General features: G+C 49.2%; 1 long non-coding RNA gene across 1 annotated transcript; it reads left to right on the plus strand.

Annotated features, from left to right (window-relative positions):
* Positions 1 to 22,396: 22,396 nt before the first annotated feature.
* LOC144249821 (uncharacterized) lies at positions 22,397 to 24,426 on the plus strand. Its single transcript, XR_013342331.1, has 4 exons — positions 22,397 to 22,859; positions 23,294 to 23,491; positions 23,850 to 23,941; positions 24,026 to 24,426. It is a non-coding gene; the product is annotated as an uncharacterized LOC144249821 (long non-coding RNA).
* The last annotated feature ends 539 nt before the right edge of the window (positions 24,427 to 24,965 follow it).

Here is a 24,965-nt window from a genome sequence, read left to right on the forward strand (position 1 = left end):
TGCAAACATGGACAATTAGGATAATGTGCTATTAGGGGCATATTTTATATATCAGAGAGCCACCATTAAAAATGAGTTTTGAAACAATCGTGCTAAATATTTTTATATATGCAAAAATTGAATTATTTCTTTATACCATAATAATTCTAGGCATATGAAAGACCCAAAAATGAGGGCAAAAATTTAAGCTTTTAGAATAACATTTAGGAGAACCTATTTATGTGTGTATAGATGAGAAAATGTTTCTTAAACAAGCCAATAAATACAGACCATGAAGGAAAAGATCAATACACTAGGCTAAATTAAACTTAAAAGATTTCTGTGTAATGTGACGGCATAAAGAAAATTAAAAAAAAAAAGGCAAGCCAGTAATTGGGAGAAGATATATGCAGTATTAGTCCCTGGAATGTATAAATACTGCCTCCAAATCAACATGCAAGACAGACCAAATGGAAAAAATGACAGAGGGTATAATTCATTGAAGCAGAAGCCCAAATGACCAATAATCTTACAAAGGAAGATGCACAACTTCACTGGTAATCAGAGAAATGCAAATAAAAGCCAAGTTGAAATGTGCTTTTATACCAAACAGATCATCCAAAATCGATATGGCTTGAAGGATGGAAGGACGTGCGGCAGGGATCTGTAGCAAAGCTTGCTCTCCTCAATGCTAATGAGGAAGCAGCTGGGCGTCACGGAGTTAGGTTGGATATGCCCCTGGTTTTCAAGTCACCGATTCCATAGCTGTGTATTAGCCCTCTTTATAAAATAGAGATAAAAATGCACACGTCACATGATGAAATGGGAAAATAGAGATTGGACAAGTGAGACTAAGCTACAGTAGTCTGTCCATCTGTCTATCCATCCAGCACCTCTCTTCAGCTCCACACCTATTTGTCCAGTACCAACTCATCTTTAGGTGGCCCATCTGTCACTTATGTGTCTCCCATGACCGTCCACGGCCTCTCCTCCACTGGCTCCTGGGCACACTGCAGTTGGGCTGCTGCGTCCACTCAGTTTGTTCTTGGGAATGTCACCCACTGCTTCCTCTGTCCAGCCCCACCCTGCCTGATCTCTGGGCCGCCTCTCCTGGCATGCTGCCTTCACCTGTCCTCACCTCCCTGGCCTCCTTTCCACTCTCCAGCCAGCTCCTCTGCTGCCTTGCTGTTCTCCAGTGTCACCACCTCTCCTAGTTCCTTCTCCTTGGATTGCGTGGTTGATTCTTCCTCTGGTCACCTTTCTCGGTAGTTGCTTCCAGCACACCGTGGACCCTGGATCCTCAACGCCTCCGTCCTGAGGAGGCTGCAACCCCCTCACTGCCCTCATCTTTCTCTATAGACTTCCCGTTCTGGGCCTGATCTCCGAGGGTGTCCCCACGGGCCTTTTCACCTGACATCTAATCTGTCACCACAGACTATTGATTAAATCACAGATATCTTTGCAAATATAATGAAAACTATGGATCTCATAAGGTTTGGTGAGTCGGCATTGCTTCCAGAGGGCTGTGCTGAGAAGTTTTGTATAGTTTATTCCATTTCATGGGCACAGGAACTCCATGAGGTGGGCATAAGGCTCTTCACCAGGTTTTCAGACCAGGATAACAAGGGAAAGTGCTTTCTCGTGTGGATGCCAGGCGTCTCTTACTAAGGAATCTGCCTTGCAGAGGCACCAAACTTCTTAAAACAGCAGGTGCCACCACCCAGGGGTTCCCCTGGCTGTAGGGTAACATCCCACTTCTTTGCAGGATGCCGATTCTTGGTGAGCACTGCCACAGCTGTCCACAGATTCTGCTGAGAGTCTGGCCTGGGCTTGCTGGCACTCAGGGCACCCCGTAACTCCTCCTTAGGAGGTGCCACGACCAGGCCCTGCCTCTCTGCCTCAGTTCTCCCACTGGCAGCTCCTCAGTGCCCCCTGTTGGCCACCAGGAACTTGGTGAGGTCCGTGGAAGTACTTCTATTTATAGATGTACCTCTGTTTAACCTCTCTTGTTCTGGTCGATTCTGTGAGCTTGGCATAGGACTCCTGGCATTGGTGCCATGTGGTGCCAATTCCCCTTCATCACTAAAGGTCCTGTTCTTTCAGCTGCTGGGAAGGTTGTTGGCTGACTTTTCTACTCTTAGCCCTTTGTGGTGTCCTCAGGAAGAGAGCCATCAGGCCCTGGGTCATCGTCCCCACTGTCCAGGGTGATTCACACCCAGCGGTTGTTCTCAGGGCTCTCTGGAGGCCTGACCCACTCTATCCAACTCAGGCCAATTCTGAAGGGTTATCTTGGCTTCAGAGCTCCCAGAAGCTTCCACTGAGGGCTTGTGGTGACTCCTGATGGCCTGACTGGCATTCTCTCCTTCCCCCTAGATGACAGTGCAGGTGCCGGGAGCACTCTACAGTGCGCCTCCTGAGCTACATCCACTTCAGAGCTGGGATGCTGGACCTGGGCAGCTACCTGGGGGCAGATTTGGGTGGAGCTCAGCACCACCAGGCTTGAATCAGAGGCCTGGAGGTGGGGCCTCCAGAACTTGCTTTTTGGGTACATCATCTCAAGTGATTCTGGTGTCTGCAGAATCCTGGAGGAAAGGGAGATGAGCTTGGTGCCTGCAGGTCTGGGTCCCAGCTCTCGTTCTGCTGCCTCGTGACTCCTGGAAAGTCACTTACCCACCAAAGTGCTCCCTCGTCTGAAAAGCAAGATTCCTTCCTGCAGCCTCCGAGGACTGTTGGAAAGTCTGAGCGAGATAAATCTTGCTAATCATGTTTCTAAGAGCTTAGCGCCATGCCACACACAGCACACAGTTGGTGACTGCCAGTCTCTGGCCCTTGACAGTTGGAGGGATGCGAGAGAATCATCAATGTGATCTGAGGTTTGCAGAATACAGCAGACAAAACCCTCTTGTCCCACAAGGTCTGGGCTCCTGCTGCTTGAAATTCTCTTCTCTGGCTGAAGGCATTGTCTCCTACCCTTGTTAACAGACTTGTGCCCTCTGGGTAAGCTGAACTGCCACTCAACCCTCCTGTAAGCTTTTCAAAGTCTGGGCATTGCAGCTGCTGTTGTTAACCAGACTCTCTCCAGGGCGGGTTGAGGAGGATCCAGACTCAAAGGTGAGGGCTACTTGGAGTGGAGCAGGCTAAGGATGCTCAAGGGGTGTGGGCTTGGGGAAAAGCGAAGGGAGAGGGGAGGAGGTGACTACCTGTCACCAAGATTCTGCACCTGATCTGTGGGTCCTGGGTCCTGCAAGCACCCGGCTACTACTTCTTAGGAGTCTTTCCCTCCACCACCTTCTCTATTTCCTAAATCAGACCTGAGGATCTCAGAGCCCTGTTATCAGATTAAACTCCCAGAGAGTGACTCTGGTGTCTAGAGCATCATCATCACCTTGAAATGAGTTGGCCAAGGATGCTGGCAGCCGCCACCCACTGCTCAGCGACACCTCGGACAGGAGCCGGGCTCTCATTTTCAGTCCTGAGATTACATTTCCACCCTTCCCTGAGGTTGCAGCTCCCACATTCCCCTCCCCACAGGTGGAGCTGATCTTCCTGGGCAGGTACCGGCACCCAGTGCCACCCTCTCCCTCCTGCCTGTTTCACTCTGCCTTAGTTATAAAGGTACCAGTGTGGTGCGTCTTCTCTGCAGTGCAGGCCCAGGTCCTCTGTCCCTGTCCCAGCAGGGGAATTTTCTTGGGCTTGGCTCCTGATGCTTTCTGAAATTGAGCTGGACCATCTGGGAAAGGGACCTCACACCTCTCCTTCAATTCTTGAACTCCCGCCCCAGATTCGTCCCTCTGTTGTTGTTCCCATCTGCTTGATGTGGAGCAGTCGTCTCTGCTCCTTAGAGGCAAGGGTAATGCACTGCAGGCCCAGGGTCCACCCTTGGAGCTGTCTGCAGAAGTGAGCAAAGATCACCTGTTCAGGAGCAAGTGAAGCTGTTTGTGCAAAGCTCGCTGCAGCAAGGGAGTGGTCTCCATCACGTAGGTTTGGCAGGCAGAAGAGGGGGAAGACTTGCTAGTGGACAGAAGAGCAGGTCCAGGTGTGCTCTGGCTGGTGGCTGTTGTTGGGGATGCAGGAGGCTAGCTAACCAGGAGCAAAGCATCCTATGGGAGGGGTTGGAGGGCCATATTTGACTTTCTTGGTCACTTCTGAGTGGGAAGTGGGAGCAAAGATTAGGGGAGTTGGCAGTCCTGGACCAAGTCCTGACTGTGTAGTGATGGTGGCTTCTGAAGAGCTTTGGTTTGGTGTCCCTGGGTGGGTGCCACGGGGGTGGCCCTTTCCAGTGCTATCGTTTTATGTGGCCTGGCCATTCTCCATGAGTATATTTAGTCTCCCCTTCCCAAACTTGGCTCCATGCTGGAATAACATGGGCTCTGAAACCTGCTTATGCCTGGGGGTGACACCTGGGCCCCAGCTGCAGAGATTCTGACTGAAGTGTCTAGAGTCCATTCTAGGCCTGGGGGTGCTTCCATGTTCCCTTGGGTGATTCTAATGCAAGGTTGAAAACTACCTCCTAATGGAGAGGCCATAAAAGGCCAGAGAATAACTATGTTAGACTTGGTGAGCCCTATGGCCTGCACGGCAACTGCTCAGCTCTGCCATTTTAGCATAGAGGCCATTATGAGCAACATGTGACGAATGAGGGTCCCTGTGTCCTGGTAGATCTTAATTTATACAAGCAGGCAGAGGGCCAGATTTGGCCACTGGCTCTGCACACCTCAACTGCTTCAACTGCCTGATCGTCATTTGGGGCACTTGCCCACATTCTTCAGGAGCATTTCCTGGGCCCACTGTCAAGCTTGTGACTGTCAATCTGCAAACCCAAGGCCTCTGTGGGTCTTGACTCCCAAGGGAAGGCGAGATCCTCCCGGGAAAGGGTGCACCTGTTCTATGACCGAGATCTGTGTTGAGCACCAGGTTGTCCAATAAATGGAAGGGCAAGGGAGCTTCAGCTCCACCCTGGTGCAGACCTGACCCCGGGAGCAGGAATCCCAGAGAGGAGGTGAGCCCGGAGCAGCAGATGTCAATGACAGGGACAAGGTTGGGCTGGAGAAAGAAAGGAGGAAGAAAAGAATAAAGAAAGATAAGGGTCAGACATGACTGGGAGCAGAGAGGTTTCTGGGAAGTCTCCTGGCAGATTCCAGAGCTTCTCAGGGGACTTGACTTCTCCCCTCCAGGAGTCAGGGCTCCTACCACCCACCAGCTCCATTGCGTCCTCTGGAAGGGGCACCCAGGAGCTGCTTAGAGTGATGACAGTGTCGGGACACCGTACCTGTGGGACGCCTCACCTTCTATTTTATAATGATGACATCACTCTGTTATTCAGTCTCCTATTTTATGAAGGTCTTTTCCTAGACCAGCTTATCTGAAGTCAATCAAAATTTTGGGTACAAGCAGTACCATTATGGTTCTCGATTTTCAGGTAAGCAAACTTAGGCAAATCCCTTTGCCTCTTGGATTACCCCAAGACTACAAAAGTTTAACTTGTAGAGGCAGCTGCGAGAGACCCCGAACACGCCCTGCCGCCCCCAGGTGAGACTCCCCGAGCCATGCAGTGTCTTGGCTCCTCACAGGGGCTGGCTTTCTCCCCTTCAGCAGACACTCAGAAAAGCAGCAACAGAATTTATTTTAAAGGGATAGAACAAAAATCCCCAGATAGTCTTGTATCTGATTATCATAAAAATTAGATTTTGGGATCTGCTTTTGGGTGGTACTTCTACTTCCCGAAGAAAGAGAAATAATAATAAAACCATGATGACCAAAGACACTTAAGGTATCAGATCAGTAAAACATAGCCAAGACACTCAAAATAATAGCAGCTTCTTAGGATATCTAAAACAAAGCAAAAACACTCCCCACCCCCCAACCCCCCCCCCAAAATCCCCTACCTACTGTCTTTTTTGTTCTTCCCTTTTTCTAAAAAAGAAATAAAGCAGCAGCCGATTTTCTTTGAATGGATTTGTGAAAAATCGTTTTTCCTTCCATCCTCACAGGGTGCTGCCCTCTGGCAGGCCACTGTCCTTGCACCTAGAAGATGGCGCCTCACCCTTCCAGCCCTCCTGCGGTGGAGCACCAGGCAGAGTACTGGCCCGCACTGAAGCAGACGTTCAGACCCTCCCTGGCAGGTGAGCCCGGGTCTGGCCACTCCATGCAGCTGTCTTCCTCCAGAGCCAGGACTCAGAGTGAGACAGCAAACATGAGGCCGCACACAGCACCTCACGACCTGCACTGGAAGTCGCCTCCCATCACCTGAACCCGGCTCACTCACTAGTGAGTCCCTACGTCCAGCCCCTGCTCAGAGGAGAAGCCTAGCCAGGGTGTGATATCAGGATGCAGGGGCCGGGAGGGCCATCTCAGAGGCTGCCTCCACTTCTGTGTTCTGCACCAGAAGATAAGTGGAACCCAGCTGAGCCCCAAAGAGCCCAGAACTGCATGCAACCTAGAGACCCACACGTGGGAAAGTCAATGATACCTTGGTGAGTCTTGTACCTGATGAGTATCATGAAAATTGGTTGTCATTGCGGAGAAAGTTGGCTGAAGTTCTTAATCAAAGGAAAGCTACCTCTCTCCACAACTTTCTACCTGCTGATTTTTCTCCACAAAAACATATGCTATAGCATATGTGATAAAGTACCCAGTAGACTCTATAAAACATTCTCTATGCTTTTCCAATTGTTGGTTTGTTTATCATTTGACGTCACCTTCCAGAATGTTCATGCCAGGAGGGCTGGGACTTTTGTTGGTGCTGTCCCCAGCTATATCCCCAGTGGCTGGAGCAGTAGAACAATGTTTGCAATGCAATATTCCCTTTGCAAATATTTGTTGAATGGATGAGTGGATAAATGCTGATGTAAGAGACAGGTCTGGGGAATTATGGATGTCAAAGAGTTTCTCTCTTTGGAAAGAACTACAACTGCATTGGATCGATGAGCAGCAACTTTGGAGACATCTCCAGGGAGATTGTTTTTCTCACTTGGGTGAGATGCTCTGCCCCTCCACGGCTCTGGGCTCTTCAGGGTAGTTTGTACCAATTGAGATCCATGCCAAGTTGACCTCCTGAACACAAATTTCTTCTGTGATGTTGAGTCCAACAGTCAGAAAACGTACAAAGATGACATGCAAAGAGGCCCAGACGAGCGGGTGGACACGGGGCCCACTGTGACCTCCTGCTGTGCCATGTGGTGTTCAGGTGAAGGGCACACTGATGTGTGTGATGTGATGTCTATCCATCTCCCGGGGCTGCATGGCAGTGTCACACTGGCAGCTCAAAGTGGCTAGAAATTCAAAATGCAGGGGTTGCCCAGGTTGGCCCCTGGAGAGGGCCTGAGGGGGAAAGCCTGCCTGAGCCTTTCTTGAAGCTGCTGGTGGCAATGTTAGGCTTTCCCCACTGTAGACATGTTTCTCCAATCTCTGTCACCTCCACGTGATAGTGTCCATGTTTGTTTCTGTGCCTGCGTCTCTTTCCCTGTTCTTATAGGAAAGTGATTTATGTTGGATCAGGACCCATCCAGTGATCTCATCTCGACCCGATGGTGTCTCCAGAGAGCCTGCACATTTCCAGATGAAGTCACATTTGCACATCCTGGGGGCTGGAACTTCCATCTATCTTTGGGGGGCACTAAAATCAACCCATGATGGCTTGAGCCTTCCTGAGTCTTAATGAGCTCAGCGAGACAGAAGGAAAGAGGAACGATGCAGACATGTGGGGACCACAGGGCATTTCGAGCAGAGGAAGGAGAAGAACTGTGGCCCAGAGACCTAGGTATGGCTCACATGGAGCTGCAAACAGCTTGGAAATGCAGCTGAGGACTTGTGCAGGGCCCTGCAAGGCCAGGCAGAGGGGCAGCTCTGAGGGCCAGGCTTCAGAGCTCAGACTTTTGGGGACAGAGGAAAGGGAACTATTAGTCCCTTCCAGGGTGATAGATGCCAGGACTCTGGGGTAGCACATGAAGCTGCAGGCTCTGTGGCTGTGGCTGTGCCTGGGAGAGTGTGAGGGCGAGGGAAGGGCTGACAGGCATGGGCATCCTGGTCAGCGTCAGGCAGACAAGGACGGGGGCCTGAGCAGGTGGGGACAGGGCAGGAGGCTTTCTCCCGAGGGGCTGGAGTGCTTTCCACGGGGAATGACAGTCCCAAGAGAGTTACTGCTGAGTGATTTTAGAGCCCAAGTCACATGCTCCATCAATAAGCTAACATATATTATGGAATAATAATATATATTCTTGGTATATTATGATTGCACACTAGACTTCTGGAAAATCCACCCGTCTCATTCATGGGTTCAGTTTTGACTTGGTGAATTCTCTTTGTTCTTAAACAGCCTTTTGCAGACGCCTGTGCTGGGTTGTCCTGGGTCAGTCTTCAGGACACCAGGGGAAGGGAAGTGGAGGGGCAGAGAGCGCCTCCGGATCCAGCTCGGCTTCAAGGACACCAGGGTTTAATTAGCGGAGAAGAGAACGTGGGCATGAGGTAGGCTGGGCGGTTAGGGCTGGACTGAAACCGATGCGGCGTCTGTGCAGAGATCACTGTGGCCGCATAGTGTTAGAAAACTCCAATTAGACAGGACAGCAGCGCCGAAGCCTGGTTAGCATTCCAGGCAGGGGCTCTAACGAGCTCGCTGCCAGCAGCACAAACAAATGGCCACTCGGAAAAGGGCACTGTCCTGGGAGGGAAGGAAACCTTGTCAAGGGACAGGAAATGGAATGACTGAGAAGACAGCCCTCACCCGAGGGGGGCGGGCTTGTTGTAAGTTGCAGCTAGAACCCTGCATGACGGTGCTTAAAACTTGAGCCTTCAGTTCCCGGGTGTCCTTCAAAATCCCCCAGAACAGCCAGCCCTGACGCCAACCAAGGGGCCCTGCAGGAAGGGCATGGGGAGCCCCGGGCCAGCCACACACCTTCATCCTTGGCCTCCCCCTGGGCCTACCTCCTCTAAAAGCCTTTCTGGGGAAAACTAGCGCCACTGTCCTTTCCTGTCTCTGGAATTTTAGGAAATACAAAGTGCACCCTTCAGAGCGCATTTTCAGGGAGATATTGAATCTGGATATTAGTCTCTGATTCTATTCTAAGCTGCCAGCATTTGCTGGTGGGAAGAGTGAGTCTTTTCAAGGCAACTGCCACTGCAGCTACCTAGCACCTCTCGGGATTTAATCACTGCCGGGCCCTGCTCTAATCATCGCTAACGCAGGCTCTCACCTCGAACACCCTCTGCGCAGACGGGGACACTTACATAACGTGGCCAAAGGCACAAAGCGAGGGGAGACGGCCCGGCTGTAAACAGGAGCCTGGCAGCCCCAGAGGCTGATCCTAAACCTCCACACGCGGGGCTGCAGGCTGCCACTGCGCCTGGGGCCCTAGGACTTGGGCTAGTTCTTTCCTACCTTTGAGCCACAGGTTTGGGTCAGGCAAGCCACTCTGCCGGCAGTCCCTAGGTTCTAAGGGCAATGGGCTTTGGTGGAGACTCCTGTGCAGGGGGCAGCACTGAGCCATGTGTTGCAGGGGACTGACTGGCCACTACTCTGCAGAAATCAGAACTCCACAGGCAGAGGGGAGAGAAGGGAGGGGGTAGGCTCGGGGCAGGAAGGTTAGTAGAACGACTCGGACATTATCACCTTATGCACATGTACGACTACACGGCCAGCGTGATTCTGCATCACGCAAACCAGAAGAATGAGAAGTTATACTCCATTTATAACTTCTCAGAAGTTACAAAGTATGATGTGTCAAAGTGCATTCTACTGTTATGTCTAACTAATTATAACAGATTAAAAAAAAATCAGAACTCCTTCCTTGTCAATTTGCACTAGGAAAGACATAGGGCCATAGAACTCCAGTGGTAAGGCCCATTGTTTCCCCTGGTTCCTATGCACCCTGGCCCCCAGGCGGGTAGGGATGGAGCCCTGAGGTGTGAGCCAGGTGGCCCACAGGAGCAGCTACTCTTGTAGAGGCACAGAGCTAGGGTGGAAGAGGAGATGGCGGGAGACGGAGCCCAGGGCCTGGAAGGCCACCCTCTGTGAGAAATCTGAAAATTCTCAGACTTGGCTGAGGAAGTAGTTATGACCGCCTCTTTGTCCACGTTGGACAGTGAAAAGCGTCTCCCTAACGACACGCCCCCTGGACTTGTAAATGATCGGCGACAGAGGCCCCCTCTGAAGTCTGGTGCATGTTGGGAGCTGGCCTGGGTCAGAGCTCTGAGGAAATCAAACAGGGCCTTGGGTGTGACAGTGGACAGGCCTGGAGGCCAGGGAGGAGTTGTCTCTGAGAAGACACCTGGGGGAGGGGGAGAAGCAGCCTTCGAGTGACCTGCCCAACACAGGTGCCCAGTGAGCAACAGTGGGGCCGAGATGAGGGGGTTGGCAGGCTCGAGAGGGAAGAAGCAAAACACAAACTGGAGCGTGCCAGAGCTGGGAGGGGAGAGGGGGCGCAGGGGACACAGCGTGAGGTGACTCAGGCCCCGCGTTAGATTTCAGATTTTAATTCCAGTAACGTGGGACGTCCAGAATAACCTTTGCCATTGAGCTGTCTGGTCATAAGTCAGTGAGCTGAGAAAAGTGAAAGCAGCCTAGCGTCACAAAAAAAAAAAATGAATTAAAGACTCACCAAGGCCCTTTGAAACCATGGCTTGGGCAGGCCCCATGTTTCAGTGGTTAGAACAGAGACTGTGCCCACCCTTGTTCTGAGTTGAGTCTTGTATCATATTTGGTAAATCAGGAGCAAGATATTTAGGACAAGATGACATTTGGACTTCAGCACGCTGCTTGCTGTGGTTTCAGAACCCTTAGGGTTGACCGTGACCTTTGCTGGGGGGTGTGGGCACTGGGAGGGCTGGCCTTGGGCATGCTTTCCAGACTCCCATTGCAGGAGAGAGCAGGAGGAGCACTTAAAGACCTGTAGACTCGCCGTCCACTTCTAGCATCTTGCCATCCTTGCTGCTGGAGAGTTTTAAGAAATGAAGGGATTTAGCAGAGGCCTGCTCCGTAGCAGTAGTGACAGCAGAAAGCTACTGACATTGTGTTGGGCAGGGGCACTTCACATGTATCGATTGGCTCATTCCATCCCCACAGCAATCCCCGGATGCAGCAGTCACAGGATTCCTATTTCATAGAGGGAGAAAGGGAGGTACACAGAAGTTGCAATTGCCAAGGTCAGCCCTGTTGGTAGGAAAGCTGACATGTAAACAGTATTCTGAATTCTTAACTACCATGTCTACTGACTTTAAATACAGAGTAGATCTGGGCATATTTCCCAAGTTTATAAAACTTGGGAAATAGTGTTTTCGCTCAATGCAAATTATTCTTTCTACTCTGAGTTTTACCCCTGTTAATATATTTTGTTCCTTTTTAAATACTGCATAGTATTCCAGAATCAGATGTTTCCCAATTTATCACTGATTCTTCCATAGATAGATACTTGCGTGGTTTCTAATTTTTTCTCTTTCAGGCAGTACAAAGAACATTTTTGTCTCCTTATGAACATGCCTCCCTTTAGACATTTCGAAGTGTCTCTGAGCTCCCCATGTTAAAGCCTTACATACACAGGATTTCGTTATCGGTTCTGGGTTTGTTTCCTTTGTCGCCCAGCTGGACAAGCAACTCCACGGTGCACGGGGTTTCAGAACCTCGGGCTATGCCAGACCTACCCCCAGCATCATGGGACCTTCCACATTCGTGCCTTTGATCGAATCGCTCTCCGAGTCCCCTCAGTTTGTACTCCCATCCGGATGCACGGAGTCCTGCAGGTAGCGCCGTCCCTCCGTCACTGATGTTGTAGCGCACGTTCATTCTGTTTTGGGCAAATTCCCAATACCATTACTATTTTCAAAGAACAAATATTTGACTTTGATCTTTTTCTGCTTTTGCATTTTTCTATTTTATTTCCTCTCCTAGGTCTCATTTTTTACTCCAGATTCTCGAGAAGAATTGGTTGACTAACTTGTCTTTTCCCTTTTCTAACATAAGTGGTGGAGAGGTTATATATTTCTCTCTAGGGATTGCTTTCAGTTGCACTGCAAAAGTTTGGGTGGGTAAAACATTGTCTCTTTAATGTTCAGTTCAAAATACTTCCCTTAAAAACACTTTCTCTTTGACTCAGATTATTTACAAGTATATTGTTTAATTCACAAATAGTTGGTGATTTTTAAAATGATATTTTTGATATGTATTTCTAGCTTAATTTTACTATAATTACAGAATTAATCTGAATGATTATGATCCTTTGAATTCTGCCAGGGTTTATTTGCAATCCATTATGCGAGAAAAGCTGTGTGCAGCGTTCAATATGTGTCAGATGACTTGAGTTTGCTGTTTTGTTCTGATTTTCTTTACCTCTATGGATTTTTTTCCTCTGCTGGAGCTGTCAGCTATTGTGAGATGTGTGATAAAATTTCCATTATCATCATGAATTCCTTTATCTTTCCTTTATTTCTGCACGTTTTTGCTGTATGTATCTTGAAGCTAAATACAGATTCATAATTGTTATTTCTTCCTGACGGTTTAACCCCTTTTTGCTGAAGGAAAAATATTCTTTTCTCATAGTAATGTTTTGTCTTTAAGTCTGTCTTGACTGACGTTAGTATAGCTGGGCCTGTTTTTTGTTTTTTGATAATGTTTTCATGATATCTGTGGGCTTTGAATATTCCTTGGCTCTATTAATTAAGGCATAACTCCCACAAACAAAAATATTGTCAGATTTGCTTTTACGTACACTCCGGTGATCTCAAAGCCTTAATTGGAACATTTCCTCCATTAAGAATTGAAATAAGCCCTACTGTGCTTGGGTTCTATTGGCTTCCCCACTATTGATTTTCTAAATGACCATTTATGTATTGCAGGTCCCCTTCTCTCTCTCTCCCTCTCTTGCATTAGAAAATGATTGTTCCCTTTATCCTACGGAATGGTTAGTTATGTCGGCTTCTGTTTTTTCATTGTTTACCATGTGATCAGAAAGTGGCCCCTTGACCTGCTGTGGTCTAACACGGCAGGAAAACACGAAGGTAGAAACTAGAACTTGAGTCCTTGGAGGTCCTAGCCCCATGACGGGGCTGGGGAGAGAAGTGGTCTGCGTGAGGTTGCTAAGGCACCAAGGTTGCCGAAGGAGACCTCCCTCCCAGGAGCTCCACATCTAACAAAAGAAACTAACCCAAAACGAAGAGACCATAAAAATACCTCAGAAAAAATAGAGAATGTAGTATGCGCACATCTTCCCTAAAGGCCAAAGGACGTTTTCCAGCCATGCCTCAGGATCCCAAAGGGAAATCCATCCCCCAGGGATCCCACGTGAACACATGGATACTCGGGCCAGAAGGAAGCGCCAGGCCCAACGTGAGTGTAGGAGCGAGGTTCCTGAAAACCACGCAGGTCGGGGCAGGGAGCAAAAAGAGCTGGAGAGTTTTGAACCCCTGGATGCGGAGGAGGTGGCTGTGGACAGGTTAGCCCTGGGCCTCCCTGCGCTGTGCTGGTAAGTCCTGGCCAGAGCTGGCTGTGCGGCTGCAGGTGTTCCTCAGACTCCAGGCCTGCGCGCCTGGGGCTGGGTGCGTTTTCTTTAATGTGAATCACATCTCAGTAAAACAGATTTAAACAGGAACAATGGACTAAAGGCCCCGTCCAGGCAGCACCTGGAGTGGCAGTGGGCGCAGGATGAGTGCCTGGGCTCGCGGGCCGCTTCCCGGGTCCTGAGGGCCCGTCTTCCGTCCTGGCCAGTTTTGCTTCATGTTTTAAGAGATTTTCTTGTATTCTTCGTGGTGACCTCACCCACTCATCGTTTGGGTTTATTCTTAGTTAACCTATGTTTTGCTGCTGTTGGTGAGTGAAGCTTCTGGAAATCGACATGGCTGCCTGTGTTGCCAGGCGGTTGGAAAGGCTGTTCATCACTGAGTGGATTTCTCTTTGAAGTGATTCTCCCAGGGCTTCACCTCCCTGAGTGGAGAGAGAGGCCAGTGGAATTGTCGAACGGTGAGGTCCCTTCCAGCAACGTGACTGTGTCTTTTCTTTTGTTTGGGCCTGCTAAAACCTTTGAGAATGTCAAGGACGCTTTTAAAATTACATCACCAAAGACCTTTCTATTTCAGCTTAAAGCAGGCCCGGTCCCTGTCTGGGTCACATTAGGGCAATTTCTTCTGTGATTTATTCCTAATGTCTGAAACAGCGTTGTCTGCAGAGATTCTGCTTTAAAACCTGGAAACGAAACACCCTTTATTTTCCTCTGAGAACACACAAAATGTACTGATGCAAAATATTTATAAGATATTGAACTGTATAATGGGAAAAGCAAAATCCCCCTGAAATCCCCTCTCACAGAGAACCTCTCTCATCAATTCAGCATCCATTTCTCCCCGTCTCTTGGTGCTCAGACTATTTATACGTATTTACACAGCCAACAAGCATCAGGTGATGCTCCATCCCGAGAGGCCGGCTGCTGGGTTATTTCACAGAATTGACTCATAACTGTTACCCTTGCCTGAGGACCCCCCTCCCAACAGGTTGAGGATGAAGGCCTGGCCCCCAGCATTCCCCCAGGAGCGTTGCCCCAGGTTGTGCCCTGGATCCATCTTCCTGAACAGGTGTGCCCTTTGACTTTGAACTTGGGGAACCTGCTATTCCATCCCTGCTCATGGCTCTCGGCCTCAACCCTACCCTCATCCCTGCCGTTGCCTGGTGTAGTGCCCAAGGACCTGAATGTCAGTCCTTCTTGGCATCCCATGGCTTGTCCTTTTCTGAACCAGGATGGTCTGTCTCTAGTCCAATACTTGCCTGTTACCAGATGCCTTTGTGACCTACAGGACTCAAGGGGACAATGACATGTTTGCTATGGATCTGTATTTTTTTCCAGGCAGCATCTCATACATTATAAGTAAACTTTTGATATTGTGAATTTCGTTATTGTTTTCTCCCATCACTCTGTTATGGGTACATGCTGGCTTAGGGGTCAGTCCTGACTTCTTTAGTGGATTCTTCACAGCCACCTGTAATATGACACATCACCTGAGAGTTGGGCGATTCCTGGCCTTGGTCTTGGGGATTTGCTGTGGAACTACCATTGAGAGGTGCCCTGTACAGGAGCACTGGATAAGGAGTTAGGGGACTGGCTTCTAACCATCATTCTCTTCTACTTACTTTGACTTTGGACAAGTTTCTTTGCCTCTCTGATCTTTAGTATTATCTATAAAATGAGGGAACTGAACTCCAAGTTTCAAAGATCTAAAGTTTTTTAGCATTTAAAACTTTTTAATGACAGAGTGGAATAATCAGTCTCTTCCCCCCATATTTCATATTGGTGCATTCTAATTGTACCTAGCAATCAGATTCCTTGTTATATCCTCATGCCTATGCATATAGTATATTTTGGCCAATATTATTCCAAGTATTTCCCCTGGAATAATCTGTCTTAAGAGTACAAGTCTGTAAATTTTTACAAATGCATCTAGTCATGAACCTGGAAGTCAGGATTCAGAAAATTCTGCCATTCTACCATCTAGTTCATGCCCATCTCCTGTAGGCAAACGATCTTCTGACTTCTTTCATCACAGACCTACTTTCCAATTGACCTGAGTAGAGGAACAAGCCTTGTGCGTTCTCCTCCTGCTCCTGGCTTCCTGTGCCGGGCTCCTGTCTATGTACCCGTCCACATGGCTCTGTGAATCAGCAGCTGATCACATCCTAGTCTCATCTCATCGTAGGGGTGTATCACCAGGCATGCGGCACAGGCTATGTGCCAGGACTTGGTGACCTTGGTTTTTCAGTGGCAGCTATTGTGGTGGGAGGGAGACAACATATTGGTTGTGACTTTATTTGCATTTCCATGGTGATGAGGGATTCTGGGCCTTTGCATGTGCCCACTCACCATCTTGACCTCTGGTGAGGTGCTGTTCAAGTCTTTTACCCATTTTTCAGTAGGACTGTTAGTCTTATTAGTGATTGCAAGAAGTTCTTATGAATTCTGGACACAAGTCCTTTGTCAGACATTTGAATTTTGATTACTTTTTCCAATCTGTGATTGACTATTATACTAGCCCTTTGTTGGATGAAATGAACCTTCTAATTTTAATTCAATTAAAAATGCTTTGAGCCCTCATTTCCTATTCAAAAGATATTTTTCCTTATCTAAGAGTCATAAGATTTCTTTTATATTTTCTTCTGGAAGCTTTAGAATTTTAGCTAATGTTAGTTAGGTCTATGATCCATCTTGAAATAATTTTTCTGTATCGCATGAGGAGGGGGTGATTTTTTTTGCTGCTGCACTTGAAAAACTCTACTGCAATGTCAAATAACAAATGATCCCTCCCTTGGTCTGCTCATCTGTCTGTCTGCTGCTCTCACATGCTGTAGCTTTATGTTACATCTTGGAGTCAGTCAGGTAATAGGAATAGTCCAGCTTTATCTTCAAGATTTTTTTTCCTTTGGCTATTTCAGGTCTTTTGCGTTCTCATATATTTTTAGAAACAACTCAGCCCATCTTAACCATAACTTAAATTTAGAATCACTAAATATTAATAATAAATACTGGGGAAGTGTTACTATGTGCTGGGCAAGATGCTAAGTGCTGTAGGTTCGTGATCCATCACATTTACAATTCAAAACCACCGTTAGAAATGTGTGCTATTATCAAGATCCTTTTACAGAGGAGAAAATGGAAAGCGAAGAAGATAATGTTCAAGTTTCAAACCCAGTCCTCTCTTTCCCCAAATTCAATGGTCCCAACCCCTACTCAAGTATCCCTGTAAACCCTGCAACTTTTCAATTCATATTTTAACAGGGACTTGATTTTCATTAATCACAAATAAGTGAAGTTTCACAGCCATCAAGGATGGAGAACAAGCCATCAGTCAAACCCCCTGGGAGGACCCGACAGGGTGGCAGTGAACACAGGCACCGGCAGGAGTGACTGGCACCCCTCCGCTGAAGAGAAGCCAGGATGGGTCCTTGGTGAACTTCACTGGGAATGTGAAACACTTCCTTCTCCTACCGTGCTGCAAGCTGTGTCTGCATATGCGTTGCCTTCATATGTGTAAGCCTCAAGTCTACATTTAGGGTTAATCTCAGTTCTAAGTCATGGGGAAGTCTTTGTTGACACTTCGGTGCAGTTGGTAAAGGGATTATAGAACACAGTGGCAGAAAAATAGTGTTTGGAAATGACTTCAGATTAGAGGAAAGTGTGAAGATTCAGAATCTCTTTGGCTCCAAAGCTTTCAATTTACCTAGGTCTCTTGTGGTCCCGAGTAGAGACAAGGGAGCCTTCTGAAGAATTATGTGCAAGGAGTGTCTGCAAGGAGATCTCATTTCACAACCATCCCATGGAGTGCGGAGGGTCACTCACTCGGAGAGGTGCATGTGTCACCCAGAAAAGGCTTTGCTACAGACTGCAATAAGGGAGGGACACCTCTTTCCAAATGCATCCCACTAGATGCAGAGTTTGGAGATGTGCTATTGACAACTAAGAGCCTCCTCTAAAACCCTAGAAGTAGCTCTATGACCCTCACGGTGTCCCGATTCTCCTTGAGAGAGGAAAATTTCCATCCCATCCAACTGAAGTATACTGCCATGCAGGCTCCGTTCCTTGTTCTGTCCTTTTGGATGAAAAGGAGAAAGGCCAGTGCCCTGGGTGTGGCTGGGATCCTCTACGCAGAGCGCAGCCCAGCCTCCCCAGGCCTGAGCGTGCTACCTGCTGTCCACTGTAGCCTTCTTCACGGGGCATTTCATTTCCTACTCACAAGTTCCTGTGGGTGTATTCCTTCTCCCCATCATGTTGATGAAGAGGGCGTTTGGGGTTACAGATGGTGATGTTTCAGGGCTCTGAGTCAAAGACACAGATTTTCCAGCGGGAAGCCTACAGTCAATGGGTTTCAACCCCTGCAGTTGTGACCTGCATTTTCACATGGGTGCTAATGGCCTCTTCTTGGAAGGGATCAACAATTTTCATCAGATCATCTAAAGGGAATCCAGGACCCCACAATGGGAGAGGAGAGAGAGAGAGAGAGCGTAGCATCTTGGGGATGTGAGCATAGTGGCAGCCGCTGAAGACGGGAGGACTTACAAAGGAGACTGAGAGGAAAATTAGTTTTGCACCAAAGACCACAACCAAAATCTTCTCTGAGCCAACATTTCCTGATCCTGGATTCTGCCTTGGTAGGGGTTCTCCCCTCTTCCCACCCCACCTGCAGCTCTTTCATGAGGTAGAATCAGAGCGGTCTCTAATGAAAATCTTGGAAGAGAAGACGTCTCACCACTGGACGGTCACAGCCTCAGAGAGCCAGTCTTGGAAGTCGGCAGCTTTCTGCCATCCCTGCCTCAGCTGTGGAGGGAATTGGCTTCAACTCCATTGCCCCCCTCTGCCTCCTGCCCAGCCGACAAGCATGCCTGGGAAGGTGAGCGGGGTACTGAAGGAGCCCGTCACTCTGGTCTCAGGAAGTGCTGCAGCCTGCCGGGGGCTGCCTGGGCACCTGATGACCGTGCTCTCCACCGGGCTGACCCATTATTTAGAATTCAGAGCCCAGAGGCTCTGGAAGCAAAGTCCAGCCCTTTTCACTGTCTGGAACTTACCCTTCTATTCTGTGAGATCAGACATTGGAGTAGATGCTTCCCAAAATTGCTTCTGGCCCTTAGGTTCTCTCTACTCCGGAAGAGAGAATTCTCTTCAAGACGAAACATCAGAAAGGGTGACCAATTTTCCAAGATCAGAGTGGGTGAATGGAAAGCCTGGGTGAGAACTTAGGTACATGAAGGGAAGAGCCGATTTCTAAGAAGGAGACGTTAAGCAAATGATTCCGAAAGTGAGTTTCCAAACCAGGCGACTCACTTCCTCTGCATGTGGCCACCTTTACCAGAAGGAAAGGGGACACCTACAGCAAGGGACCCAAATCTCAGCTACCAACTTAGAAGTTTATGTTCATAGGCTGTGGCATCTCTGTTTATCAATATATAACTAAGACAGGAAAAGGAACCCTGCGGGGTCCGGAGCTCAGGGCTCCAGGAAGCAAGAGCCCCATGAAGCTGGCTTAGAGGGAAGGATGGAGATGGGGGAAGGAGTCAGAGTCAGCTGGAGCAGCACAGGTGGCCCAGGTTGGCCAAGATGGATCTGCAGTGTGTTCTGGGTGTGCTGAGAAAACCCAGTTGGCGTTGACCACATTCAGATAGTTCAGAGAAACTGGAGTTGAGCGTCTGGGAGGAGAGAAGGTTCTTAGTTTGATCACTGAGCTACGTACCTGAAGCTCTTTTATGTAGAGGAGGTATCTCCAGGAGAAAGGGGCCAGAGGACATAGGGGACAAAGATGCTGCTTTCTGTTTGGGCCCAGCTGTAACAGACTGTCAAAGACACTGGTCATGGGAACCGTGAGCTGCCTCTCCTCAAGGGTGTCCAGCCCAGAGAGTGTCCATTTGCTCAGCAGGCAAACTAGGGCACTTGTGAACAGAGGGGGTGGTCAGGTCAGACAGCTTCACATTTCTCACCTCGTCCCTGGGGATTTGAATATGTTTCTCTATTCAAAATTCTCAAGCCATGTTCTTGAGACGTGTGGGCCGACTCTTCCCTCTCGGTTTCTAAACACGTAACTAGCAGTCCCACTACTGACTGCTAAAATAGAAGTTGACTTATTAATCAGACGAAGCACAGTTATAGCAGGAAAGTTCATGTTAAATGTATTCTAAACATTCTGGAGAAAGTTCCTCTGTGGGTTGCTTGGATGCTGCTTGGCCTTAGGAGCTGGGAGCTTAGTGGCCAACCTCAGCTGGGCCCATGTCTTGACCTCTACTGACATTTTCTATCTGCCCTATTGCAAACTCACTCATTAGGCAGTAGACATCTGTCAGTCAAAACATGGATAGATAGGGGTGCGATCGCTTGATGGCATATGGATCTCCTTAGGTGTAAGAGACAACATTCCTCATGACTGGGGCTGACACATAAGCTTAGTGTACGTTTTCCTTTCACCCTCAGTACCTCAGCCAGCACCTTGTTCTACAAGCCCAGCACCATCTAGAATCACAATACAGAGCTCTGCGTTGTATTGGTCCAGACCCAGGGTCTGTGTACCACTGCCACGGGAGCAGGTGTGTGGCTCCTGTGATTTACTGGTCTGGTTTATCTAAATAGCCCAGCAGTATACAGGAGACACCAGCTTGGAAATGACACCCTTCACCCAACAGACATTATAGGGTGCTGTCTCTCCAGTCTGTACAAGTCACAGGTCGGGGAACCGAGGGGTGGAAGCAGGAGTCATCCTGTTCTCTGTCACTCCCAGGACCTGTGTGAGGATTGTGCACTCCTGTTCCTGGAGATTTAGCCTCCATGGGTCTAGCAGTCCTACATCCCAGAGAAATCTTCTACCCAGGAATGCAGTATGAGCCCCACTAAGTGCAACCTCTTCTGGATGATTAGCTCAGACTCCTTGGGCCAGTTGATGAGCCAGTGCAGGGAATCTGGTGCAATTGATGCTGACCGGTCCCCAAGCACTGAAGATGAGGAATCTAGCGTATGTGGTAGAGGACAGAGATGATGGATATCATTCATAGCCTTGGGACCACTGGCAAGGGCTGTGGCTCACCCCATTAGATTTCCCTTGTAAAGTTTTCTAGAAATGAAACAATTGGAACACTGGGGAAGCTACACACATCTGAGTGGACCTGATACGGTAAGAGGGGGAGTGAGAGGTGCAAGAGGTGGACTGCAGTGGACACCTTTGACGTCCTGCCCATTTCACAGGCCCCTGAGATGTTCGTCTGCTCACAGCTCGTGCTCCATTGTTCTCTGGCAAATTTCCCTTGAGAGTTGATGGCCCAGATATATTCAGGAAGTCACGACCCTTCCTGCACCAGTGTCCATAAGCCAGGGACTGGCCAGTTCCATGGTGGAATGATGGCACTCTTGCCACAGAGAGGGACAGGCCACAGTGGCTCTGACTGAGGCTACTGCAGCTGAGCCCTCTCTCTCCGCTCTGTCCTGAGCTGCTTCCCTCCCCTCGTTACAATTCCTAATACGAACACTTGCTCTAACTCTGTCATCTTATTGTGATAGTTAAATTGCACTACTGTCTCTCAAGACTGTAACCAGAGCCCCAGAGAAGAGGGGAGGAGAGGCTGAGCCTGCACAGGCCTCTCTTACCACTTTAGGGTGCAGTATCCTTAGGGTACCTCGATCCTATAGATGTGCTAATAGATGACCACACGGGTTTGGTTATACATTTTCTGTAAGCTAAACTTTGTTTGGACAAGGACTTTGATTGCCTGACTTGACTAAAAGAAAGTTTTCTAACATGCCTACTGTGATCTGCTTTTCTTTTTCTTTTTCTTTTTTTTTTTTTTTGCACAAATTCCATGGTAATCACTCAGGTCTTCTCCCATTTAGATTTCTAACAAGTTGAGATCAGAATAAGAAAGTAGAAAGGATCAAAATGGACCATTGGTGTCATTGCTGACTTGGCTAGAGCAAAGTCACCCAAATCCGGCATTTATTGTACTTGGAGGGCACAGCTAAAGTCTGAGATTAAAAGTTAGTCTTCCCTATTTGCATCAATCTAGGTCTTAGGCCCTTCTCTGGGAAGAGTTAGAACTATACAGCTGCACCCACACCCTGCCGTCTGTACTGCACATTCAGTCTCAGTGACCCTTCCGCTGAGGGAAGGAGGCCCCTGGAGAGCTGGGATCTGTGGATGGACATTATAATAAGGGAGTTCTGCGGGAAGTGGAGGTGGGGACAGGTGGGAGGCTGTAACCCATCGTGTGGGTGGTCAGCTCAGGGCTGTGCTTGTGGCTTGTGCTATGGCTGAGGTGTGGGCTAGGCCATCCTCCTCCACTTTTTGTTTTTAATTGTAGTTGGACGTAATACCTTTATTTTATTTATTTTTATGTGGTGCTGAGGATCGAATCCAGGGCCTCACACTTGCTAGGCGAGCGCTCTATCGCTGAGCCACAACCCCAGCCCCCTCCTCCACTTTTTAAAGCAGCCTTCTGGAGTGCGTGGCCTTGAAGCTCACAGGGAAGGGAAAGGACAGCTGGAATCCCCCTCTATATGCCTCAATGCCACCACCTAGAGGGCTCTGTCACTCCCTCTCACAGCCTAACCCATAGAGGTGATGGGTGGTGCCCCGCACTGGTAAAGGGCCGCAAGGCAGAGCTCTCAGGAGAACTGAACTCCTGTGAGCCCTTGAATTCTCCACCATGAAAAACGCATGCTGAGGGCCTAGTGTGGTGGCTGGCCCCAGCACTGGCTCCCCTGCTCTCTCCTAGCCTCCTGGCCCATCACACTGTGGGCTGGAGCTGGTGACGGCGGCTTCCCCTGCCCTCCCTCTGTGACAGGGTGGAGAGACAGATCTCTCTCCTCTCTTCCTGCCCTTATGAGGCCGCAGTCCTGTGATACTAGGGTCGCCTCTCAGGACTTAACCATCACCAACCTTAACATCTTGGCCTTCAACTATGAAGTTCAGGGTCACATTTCAGTCCTCGGCACTCACAGGGCCTTCTTGACCCTCTTCCCCAAGCGATGAGCTGGTGCCATGTGAGTGGCATTTGCCGTAATTCTCATGATTATTAGTGTCACTTCCTCAGCGTTTTCTCTTTTCAAGGTGGCTTGCCACAGCCACAGCCAGAGCATCTTCTTCGTCGGGGATGAGTTTGTGAGGGTATGTAGGGACATGTAGTGGAGCTTCAAGCTCCTCTCCCCCCTGATCTCAGGCTTCAGTTCTCACCGCCCTGTTCCAGAAGGATGCCTTGGCCTGCCCATGGACTCCACCCCAGCCTTGGAAGCCTGACCTTTGTTTCCCACAGCCCTGTTCCTCTCAGGGGCTGGAGTCTAGCTGCCAACCCCAGGTCTCTGCTGTCTGCTGAAGTGGCCACCATGGCTCTCCCCACCCGTGCCCTGCTGGGAGTCAGGTCTCCAGGACCCTCGCTCTAGGATGCCCAGGTGAGTGAGGTTTGGTTAGGGAGGGAAGAAAGTGGAATCAACCTACCCTGTTCCAGGGGATCCATGAACTGTCATTAATGCGTTCCTCATGGACACTTTGAGTTTCAGAGCAGACAAAGACCACCCTGAAATCACTCGGCTGATAGGCGACAGAGGTTGGATTGTGCCAGGTGTCGGCCTCTGGTGGGAGGAGCTCAGCTTAGATCTCCCTGGGCACGCACCCATTCCCACCTGCTAAGCACCACTGATGTCCCCTTCTCTGAGATTTGTCCCTGCCAGGGAGGGAATGTCCCCTCCCCAGGACTCAGTGCCAGGGAAGATGGGCTGGTAAGGAAGACGGGTGCCAGCCCCCTTGTCTAAGGGGGGGCGGCTCTGCCGAGACCCTCTTTCCAGGGCTCAGGCTCAGCTCTAGCCTTCACCTGCTTTCCTCACAGGTTTCTCCGAGCAACATGCCCTCAAAAGGTCATGAGATGCGGGAGCCCTGCCTCAGCCTCTGCTTTCAGGAATGTGGCCCTAGAGACCCCCAGACCAGACCTTCCCCATGCCACGTGTGGGATTCGGCACACCTGGATGTACTGCCCTGAGTCCAGGGGCCTGACCCACTCCTGGAGATGTACCCTGGCTTCTGGGAGGTTTGGTGAATGGATGGCTGGAGGAGAGAGGAGGAGGGGTGGGGCATTTCTTCCTTGGCCCCTGCCTTGCTCCGGCTCCCTGGGTATGACCCTGCTGTGCCCATCTTGTCAGCTGTCCGACTCATGGCTCCAGCTCTGACCTAGCTCTCTAAACTCAATCCTGCCCTCCCTATTCTCCATGGGCCCACCCATTGCTGCTAGTCCCTGGCAACTTGACATCTGAGCTGGTTCTCTTAACCCCAACAGAGTTGGGGCCCTTCTGTAAGAGTGCCTTAATTCAAAGTCTCTTCAAAGACTCTACATGGGATGGATATTGTTTCTTGCGAGGCACACTAACTGCTTTGCTTTCATCTGACAGATCTACTCAGATTGATTGCCCATGGCTGTCCACATGATGTGTTTAGGAAGAGTGCTGTGATCCATTAGTGATGTCTGTCAGTGTGCAGCAGGGTAGGCATGTATAAGTGTCATGTTTTGGACTTCTCTGAACTGGATGGCCCTGTCTCTGAGATTCCTTTTGGCTCTGACTTCTAGGATCTATTATTTATGAAAAAAAGAGATCAATTTCCCTCCAGAGAAGCCTGAACAAGATGATGGAGTTAATGACTGTGGCCAACCAGCTGACAGCTTATTGGCAAATGAGACATCGACACCGTGGGAAATTATGTCCTCCGTGTGGCCAATTAATCTTGACTTTGTGGCTCATGCACTATCAGTACTGCTGTCAGTAATGGACCACCAGGGAAGAGGGTGGGAGGGTCTTTCACAGGCTTTTGGAACCAAGTGCAAAAAAGTTTGGGGGCCTGTTGAATGCAAACCCTTCCAGTTACAGGTGGGTCTGGTCAGACCACAGACAGTAGAGTGATTTGCTCTGCAGCCTTTGTAAATGCATATTTTTATTAAAGGTGCATTTTGATCAGTTATTGTGGGCCAACATTTTGGGCTATATGTTCTGCAAAGGAATAACTCCATAGCCTTAAGGTTAGCAAGGGTGAGAGACCCTAAGCAAAAATCACAAAAATAAATGTACACTTTTATCATTTAAACAAAATTCAGAAAGTGAAGAATGGAAGCAGGACTACTTTAGGGTGATGTTCAATTATGAAAAACCTGCACTCTGGTGGGAGGGACCCAGGTGGAGGGCTGGTGGATCGGTGGCTCAGGCAGTGGGGACAGAAGACACAAAGATCCTGAGGCAGAGAGATGAAGGAATGGAAAGTAGACCAGAGGATTTGGACTACAACAGGGATGAGGAAATCATGAAGAAGAAGTGCGGGAGACAGGGTCAGGTCAGCAGCACACCGGGACGTGGTTAGCTGGACGTCTCTGAAGCTGGATCCCTGGCCAGTGGGCAGGAGCCTCATGCAGAACATGGGGAGGTGCAGCCTGTGGTTCTCAACTGCACAGTAGAGATGCCAAGTTGTGTCCCCGTCATGCTGGGGGCCCCATGGGGTTCTGTGTGGGAATGCAGTTT

The sequence above is a fragment of the Urocitellus parryii genome, chromosome 12 (assembly GCF_045843805.1).
Source record: "Urocitellus parryii isolate mUroPar1 chromosome 12, mUroPar1.hap1, whole genome shotgun sequence".
Taxonomy (NCBI): Eukaryota; Metazoa; Chordata; class Mammalia; order Rodentia; family Sciuridae; genus Urocitellus; species Urocitellus parryii.